This window comes from Magnolia sinica, chromosome 3 (assembly GCF_029962835.1).
Source record: "Magnolia sinica isolate HGM2019 chromosome 3, MsV1, whole genome shotgun sequence".
In the NCBI taxonomy this organism is placed as follows: domain Eukaryota; kingdom Viridiplantae; phylum Streptophyta; class Magnoliopsida; order Magnoliales; family Magnoliaceae; genus Magnolia; species Magnolia sinica.
Window position 1 is genome coordinate 55,474,848 of NC_080575.1, and position 5,971 is coordinate 55,480,818.

Sequence of the window (5,971 nt, forward strand, 5' to 3'; positions counted from 1 at the left end):
TATCCTCTGAATCGAATTTCTCGGCAAATGGTTTCAACCAATGTCCATTTACTTTAAAAGAGTGCCATTATTCGGATTCTCTATCTCGATGGCCCCATAAGGATAGACATTAGTAATTGTGAAAGGGCCGGTCCAACGAGATTAGAGCTTTCTCAGAAAAAGATGTAACCGAGAATTGTATAAAAAGACTTTTTGACCAACCAAGAATGATTTCTAAAGGATGTTCTTATCAAGGAACACCTTCATCCTGTCTTTGTAAATTATTAAGTTCTCGTATGCATTGTTTCGAATTTCTTTAAGTTCATTTAACTGAAGTTTGTGAAACGAGCCCGCGTTATCCAAATTGAAGTTTAAATTTTTAATAGCCCAGTAGGCTCTATGTTCCAGTTCCACAGGTAAATGGCAAGCCTTCACATAGACAAGTCTAAAGGGGACATTCCAATGAGGGTCTTAAATGCAGTATGGTAAGCCCATAAAGTATCGGTCAAGTGGATTGACCAATCCTTGCGATCAGGGTTAACCGTTTTCTCTAAAATGTGTTTAATCTCCCTATTGATAATCTTAGCTTGACTACTTGTTTGTGAGTGGTATGGAGTGCTCACCTTGTGAGAGATGCCATATTTCTTCATTAAGTTTGCAAATGGCATATTACAGAAATGTGAGCCTCCATCATTAATGATGGTACAAGGCATTTCGAACCAGGAAAAGATGTTCTCTTTTAAAAACTTAATGATCAGCTGATAGTCATTATTCCGGCACGGGATTGCTTCGACTCATTTAGTGACATAGTCTATAGCTAGCAAAATGTATAAATTCCCAAAAGATTAGGGAAATGGTCCCATGAAATCGATGCCCCAGCAATCAAATGCTTCAATGATCAGAATGGGGTTTAGAGGTATCATATTTCAATGGGATAATGCTCCCAATTTTTGACAATGCTCACAAGCTCTGTAAAACTCATGAGTATCCTTGAACAGAGTGGGCTAATAAAAGCCACACAGTAGAATTTTGGTCGTGGTCTTTTTAACAGAAAAGTGACCACCACAGGCCAGAGTGTGACATAAGGAAATGACACTTTGGTATTCATTGTTTGGCACACATCTCCTTAAAATTTGGTCTAGGCAATATTTAAATAAATATGGATTATTTTAGAAGAATTTGCGTATCTCGGCAAAAAATTTCTTCTTATTTTGCGCAATACAATGTGTCGGCGTGAAACCTGTGGCAAGATAATTAGCAACATCAGCAAACCAAGGTAAGTGGGAGACTTTAAACAGTTATTCGTTAGGGAACATATCATTTATAGGTGTCGTCTTAAGGGAATCAGGTAGGTCAAGTCTCGAAAGATGGTCAACCACTACGTTTTCTAGTCCCTTCTTTTCTTTTATTTCCAAATCAAATTTCTAGAGTAGGAGGATCCATCTTATTAGGCAGGGCTTAACATCATTCTTAGAAAAAAGGTACTTGAGTGTTGCATGATCAGTGTAAATGATGATCTTATATCCAATCAAGTAAGATCTAAATTTGTCCAAAGCGAATACCATGACCAAGAGTTCATTTTCTGTAGTAGAGTAATTCACTTGGGCTGAATTTAGAGTCTTACTTACATAATGAATAACGTAGGGCTTCTTTTCTTTTCTCTGACCTAACACCGCCCTAATAGCATAGTCAGATACATCACATATAAGTTCAAAAGGAATGTTCCAATCGGGTGGCTATATGATAGGTGTGGCAGTCAACATGCCCTTGAGCTTAGAGAAAGCTTCTTAGCATTGCTCAGTCTACTCATATGGAACATCTTTTTGAAGTAGATTACATAAAGAACGAGAGATGTGACTAAAGTCCTTTATGAATCTTCTATAAAACTCAGCATGTCCTAAGAATGATCGCACGTCTCGTATGCTTTTGGGTGGAGGTAGGGTAGAATAAGATCAATTTTAACTTTATCTACCTCAATTCCATTGAACGAGATGATATGTCCAAGAACAATTCCCTTACGAACCATGAAATGACACTTCTCCCAATTGAATACCAAATTCTTTTCTTCACATCACTTCAGCACACATTTAAGATTTTCCAAGCAATCGCTGAAGGATGGACCAAAGATAGAGAAGTCATCCATGAATACCTTTAGATATTGCCCCACCATGTCAAAAAAATAATCAACATACATCACTGAAAGGTGGCGAAGGCATTACACAGTCCGAATGGCATCCTTCGGTAAGAAAAGGTACCAAAGGGACATGTGAATGTGGTCTTTTCCTGATCTTCAAGATCTATCTCTATCTAGTTGTAGCTCGAATACTTGTCAAGGAAGCAATAGTACGAGCGACCAGCTAGCCTTTCCAAGATTTGATCGACGAATGGTAGAGGAAAGTGGTCCTTCCTAGTGATGATATTCAACTTCCTGTAATCAATCCACATTCTCCAACCAGTAGTAACTCTGGTTGGTACGAGTTCATTGTTGGCATTGGTTACTATGGTGATTCCAGACTTCTTAGGAACCACCTAAGTTGGACTCACCCATTGGCCTCCGATATAGGGTATATAATACCTACATCTAATAGCTTAAGAACCTCGGCTTTAACTACTTTCTTCATATTTGGATTTAATTTACGTTGTAGTTGCCGGGAGGTCTTCGCATTATCCCCTAGATAAATGCGGTGGGTACAAATTGAAGGATCAATTCCCTTGAGTTCCGTAATTGACCATCCAATGGCTCCCTTATACTCAATGGGAGTAGAGATGAGCATACTCTCCTGTTCCTGCTCAAGGTGGGAAGAAATCACCACCGGGTATGTCTCATCTTAACCTAAATAGACATATTTCAAATCAGAGGGCAAAGGTTTTAGGTCAAGCTTCGGTGCCTTGAGGTTAGATGGTAGAGACATTACAATAGTTTGGGACAATTCTTCAAATTGTGGCCTCCATTGATTAACTTTATGTACCAGCTCGGTATCTAGCATGGTCCCCATCTCCCTAATCTTATCATCATCAAAATCATAGGAGTGGACTAGGCACGTCTCTAGAGGGTTAGAGGATAAGGTGAAAAGTGTTCTATCTTACACGAAAGAGTCAATCATGTTAATGTCGTGGGAATCGTCATCAATCTCTAACTGTTTGCCCGTATTGAAAAAAATATTCAACTCTAATGTCATATTTTCAAAAGACAAACTCATAACTCTATTCCTGCAATTAATGATTGCATTTGATGTGGCAAGGAATGAGCAACCAAGAATGACAGGAATTTGAGTGCTCATGTCCATGATAGGTTGAGTATCCAGGATAATAAAATCTACCGGGTAATAGAATTTGTCAACCTATACTAACACATCCTCAATTATTCCTCTTGGTACACGAACTGAGCTATTAGCAAGTTGTAATGTAGTTCGGGTGAGTTTTAATTCACCCAAACCTAGCTGTTCGTAAACCGAGTAAGGAATCAGATTTACGCTCGCTCATAAGTCAACAAGTGCATGCTCAATTCGGTAGTTGCCAATTACACAAGCGATGGTTGGGCTACGGGGATCTTTATATTTTTGTGGTACATGTTACTTTAGGATGACACTCACCTTTTTAGTTAAAAAGATTTTCTTTTAAATATTTTACCGTCTTTTGGTCGTATATAAGTCTTTTAGAAATTTAGCATATGAAGGTATTTGTTTAACAACATCTAGTAGAGAGATGTTGACGTTCACTTGTTTCAGCACCTCTAGAATGTCCTGAGAGTTAGAGAGAGGTTTTGGTGCAATCAACCGTGAGGAATGGTGCAATAGGCTTGCCTTGAAGTTCTGGTTCTAATTCATGTGGAGTTTTTCTAGGTTTATCAGTTTCATATATTTCTAGGTCCTTAGATTTTTCAGCCCTTACCGAAATAGATTTATCAATGGTCTTTCCACTCCTAAGAGTTGTGATAGATTTAGCTTGCTCCATCTAATTTGAAGAGCCTGGGTCACTGACCTCGTATTGCGGTTTTGGATTGAGAAGAGGTTGAGCTGGAAGGCTTCCCTTATTCCCAATCGCATTCTTTATCTCAAGCCCTTGTATGGCCTTTGTAAGGTCTTGAAAGGCTTATAGAATACCCTGATTGAAAAGCTCCTGATTTTGAAGATGCTTTAGAACCAGATCCTCTTGAGGTTTCCCTTGATTTGGAATTTGATTAAAGAATTCTTGAGGATTAGCAGTTTGTCCATTCCTCCAACTGAAGTTTGGATGATTTTTCCAACTAGGATTGTATGTATTGGAGGTAGATCCATTGAAAGGTCTTTCGTAATTATTCACGACATTAGATTGCTCATTCAGTACCTCTTGAAAAGCAAGTATTGTTAGGCAATTTTCAGTTGTGTGAATATTGCAAGCATAAATACCGCAAACAGTTTCCTTAGCCTTATCCTTCTTTAGTTCCATGGTCTCGAATTTCCTTATGAGATTAGCCACTTTAGCATTGATATCATCATCCTCTTTTAGAAGGTTATTCCGTCCTTCTCCTTTGATTGAGTGGGCCTAGAAGTGGTGCTTAATTTTAGGGAGGTGTCCCATTATTGAATGGTTTCAGCTAGTCTATCCAAATAATCCCACACATCATCGACATTTTTGTTCATGAATTCCCCATTGCACATTGTCTCGACCAATTGGTGTATGGAAGATGTCAGTCCATCATAGAAAAAGTGTGTAATATGCCACATTTCAAAACTGTGTTGTGGGCATGAACTGACAAGATCCTTAAACCATTCCCAATATTGGAAGAATGTTTCATCTTTCTTTTGAGCGAAGTTCATGATTGACTTTCTGAGGGTGTTCACTTTATAGTGTGGGAAAATTTCTTTATGAACTCCCTTGTCATATCGTTCCATCTACCAATAGATCGAGGACGTAGTGAATGCAACCACATCTTAGCTTTCTCTTTCAAAGAAAAGGGAAAGAGTTCTAGCCTGACCATGTCATCGAAAACGTTAGGAAAATATAAAGTGGCTATGATCTCATCAAACTCTTTCAAGTGTAAATATAGATTTTCATATTCAAGTCCATGAAATTTTGGAAGGAGTTGGATAACCCCTGGCTTGATATCCATATGTCACGTATTTTCTAGAAAAACCATGCATGAAGGTGTGACTCACCCCTACCTGTTGTAAATAGTCTTGTAAAGTACGAGGCGGGGGTGCTTGATGCACCTCATTCTCATCCTATATTTCCTCAACCCGAGGTTGAGGTTAGATCGTAGGTGGATTGGCCGGTTGATTTGCAACCATAACTTCAGTTAATTCTGTGGATCTCGAGTGGTGTCTAATCCTGTTATCAATAGATAACCCCTCAACCAATACTCCTTCACTGAAGAGATGTCGAGTGTTGTTACAACCCACTTGGACATGAAACACTCTCAACTCTCAATTTCAGAATCTAACCTAAACCTAAAAGGAAAGAGAGAAATAGAAATCTAGAAATAGAAAGAGAGAGAATTAGAAAGAAGTAACCAAATTATAAGTTTCTATATTGGGATCCTGCAAAAGAAAAAGGAAAACAAATTAGTTTCTTAAAAGAAATAAGAAAGCAACCTAGTTTCTAAAAACAAATTAGGAAAGTTTTTTAAAATAGGAAGTAAGTTAGTTTCTAAGAACAAAGTAGGAAAGTAAACTAGTTTCTAAAAATAAATCAGAAAAAGCCTAACCTAAAAATAGAAAGTAAACAAACTCTAATCTTAACCTAATTCTAAAACTATTTAATCTCATAAAAACGCAATCGTTAGTCTTTGGCAATGGTGCCAAAAACTTGTTTAGAACCCCAAGTGTAGGGTTACGATGTGGTAATAATCTCGGTGAGACTGAGGTCGAATCCATAGGGATTAATCTCGTACGTTACTGAAAGTAACTATAAGTAGAACTAGAAGAAGATGTAAATATAAATCTGAAGAATTTTGAAGAGTAATTATGAAGGATGTAATTGAAACTTTAAAAATTTAAAGGTGGGAACTAGG

At 37.8% G+C, this 5,971-nt stretch overlaps 1 non-coding gene across 1 annotated transcript; it reads left to right on the forward strand.

Moving 5' to 3' along the window:
* Nucleotides 1-4,689: 4,689 nt before the first annotated feature.
* LOC131241771 (small nucleolar RNA R71) lies at nt 4,690-4,796 on the forward strand. Its single transcript, XR_009169337.1, has one exon. It is a non-coding gene; the product is annotated as a small nucleolar RNA R71 (small nucleolar RNA).
* The last annotated feature ends 1,175 nt before the right edge of the window (nt 4,797-5,971 follow it).